Source organism: Thunnus albacares, chromosome 2 (genome assembly GCF_914725855.1).
Source record: "Thunnus albacares chromosome 2, fThuAlb1.1, whole genome shotgun sequence".
NCBI classification, from domain to species: Eukaryota; Metazoa; Chordata; class Actinopteri; order Scombriformes; family Scombridae; genus Thunnus; species Thunnus albacares.
The window spans coordinates 38099000-38101499 of record NC_058107.1 but is presented as its reverse complement, the minus strand read 5'-3'; the positions used below and the strand labels follow the sequence as shown (position 1 = coordinate 38101499).

At 43.6% G+C, this 2500-nt stretch overlaps 1 non-coding gene across 1 annotated transcript in view; it reads left to right on the top strand.

Annotated features, from left to right (window-relative positions):
- The window catches only part of LOC122971543, a 106-nt gene extending 2 nt beyond the window's left edge, over nt 1-104 (top strand). The window contains exon 1 of the small nuclear RNA XR_006399504.1: nt 1-104. This exon is cut by the window's left edge and continues 2 nt beyond it. This is a non-coding gene — a small nuclear RNA (U6 spliceosomal RNA).
- Nucleotides 105-2500: the final 2396 nt, after the last annotated feature.

Genomic DNA, 2500 nt, shown 5'->3' with positions numbered 1-2500 from the left:
GTTACTCTGGTAGCACATATACTAAAATTGGAACGATACAGAGAAGATTAGCATGGCCCCTGCGCAAGGATGACACGCAAATTCGTGAAGCGTTCCTCATTTTACATTGTTTTCATCACAAAACAGCAATTTTCAAGCAGAGAACATCACAACAAGTTGGCTCAAACAGCGCAGCGGTGACCGGAAGTACTGCAGCCGAGGGGAGACCACACTGTTTACAAGCGACTATCTAAAAAAAATGCAACAACAACATATAAAAACGGCAGCAAAACCTCCTAAAATCACCAGTATTTTCCTGTCGTTGCTGTTCATGTGTCTGTGCTCTCATACAGTAACTTCACATGGAAACTGTCACTTTTAATCAACCGAAACTTCATTTAAAGTCGCTGTTTTCTGCTGTTCCACCCCAGCCTGCTGTCGGCTCTATAGCAGGGTAACTCACGCCAAAACAGACAGCAACAGACACAAACAGTCAGAGTCTTTTCTAGTATAGAGTGATGGTTAAAATAAGCAAATTATTATTACTATTATTATTTTTACAGTTGTACACAGGGCTGTAATGGAGACTAAACGCACATAAACGCCGTTTGGCCACTTCTCAGATTCTTTATGGAAGCCACAGAGACATTCTTCTCGTTCAGCAGTCGGATTAGCTCCTCTTTGCTTCCCCTTATTCCTCTAATATTTAAGTGTAGAAAGGTGGTGAGGGCCATTATGAAGAGTGTTAGAAGGAACAAAGAAAATGACTGGAAATAGACATCTGTTGTCTTACAGAGAATGACACATACTTTATATATTGAAGTGTGTGTGTTTCCTGATGGTTTTGAGTACTTCCTCTATTTTCTTATCGTCCATGGTGAGTTTTTTTAAGTCATCACGCAGATGAGTGAGGTGGGTGCCATCATTAGGGTGCAGGCTTGGGGGGTTAGTGGTAGTGGGTTTTCCAGCTGAGGGTTTGGCAGTTGGTGTCTTTTTGGTTGATGGGGTCATGTATGAAAGGTAGACTGGACAGGTCTTGGAGGCAGCGGAGTGTTCGCCTGCACAGTTGGCACACTTGGCTTCTCGCTTTTCTTTTGTGCAGGTTTTGTGGTGGTGGTTTTCTCCACATCTCAGGCATACGACTGGGTTGGTGCAGTTGATGGAGATATGGTTGAATTGTTGGCATTTATAGCATTGTTTGATGGTGGGTGGAGGTCGTGCCTTCTCTACTCTATAGTGAAAAAGGTCCATGTAAAAGCCCTCATGGAGAAGGCTAGCAGCTTGGTCTGGGTTGGTGAGCTGGATCTTGATGAAAGTGGTTGGCTGTTGAGTGGATTTGCTTGTAATTCTGTGTATTCTGGAGATGTAGATGCCTTGTTTGTCCAGTTCTTCTTTGACTTGTGTCTCTGTGATGTTTGTGTGAATACCTTTGATGACCAGCAGTTTTGTAGGGGTTTCAGATGGGGGCATAGAGCTGTGTTTGTGTGCTAGCCTGCAAGTGAAGTGTGCTCCATTAAATGCTCCCTCGGGCCATGGTGAGAGCAGAGAGTTCAGGGAGGGAATGTCCTTGGGGAAGATGAGAATATTGCCATTTCTCATGTGGACCAGTTTTTGAAGTTGGGCTTGTGGCTTGAGTCTTTGTATTTCCTTGAGGATGGATTGGTTGGTTGAGAGAGAGTTGTTAGGGGTTTTGTAGTTTTCTATTACAACAGGTGTAAGGTGTTGGTTCTCTGTCGACTCCCGTCTTGCTCTTTTCCTGGGACCTGTATTAAATGCTTGATATTTGTGCATGTTTGTGCTGGCAGAGAGTGGTGGGAGAGGAGTGTGTGGGTCTTGTCCGTTCAATAGGATCTGCTCCATGGTGGTTAGAGTGGATTGCATCTGTGTAGTGACATTGTTGAGGGGGGTGGATTGGGTGTATTTGCTGAGTTCAGAGAACAAGTGGTTGATTTGGTCAAAAATATTCTTGATGATGAGGTTGTCAATTTTATCAGTGGTCGGAGGGACTGATGTCTCAGCAGAAGTGGATGGTTTAGAATTAGGATTGGATGGTGGGGGGTTTGGATAATTTCATAGGTGGCAGTGCTTTTTCTTTGGTGGTTGGATTGGGTTCTAGAGGTGTGATGGGATCCATTCTTTCCAAGTTTTGGAGTGTTTTGGTGATGAAGCTGCGTACTGCTGGGGAGTTGGGGCTCTTTCTCACTTGTGTGGATTTTTGTGTTTTGGGATCTGGCACTTGTTTCTTTCTTTGTGGTCTTTCATTTGATCCAAAAGCTGCAGTCCACATTTGTTTCCTCTCCATGGCATTGGTTGGTTGTGCAGTAGCCATATTTGCTTCAGGAATGAAATGGAGTGAGTGGGTGTAGGGGTGGGGGGAAGCTGCTGCTTTAAGTGCGGTGAAGAGAGAAAAAAAAAACAAAAAAAAAAAACGAGGTATTTATACTGTGTACTGTCCTTCTAATAAATGAAAGTTGTTTATGGTTCTTTTGTTGATCAGACTGACAATTAACAGATCTTTAAC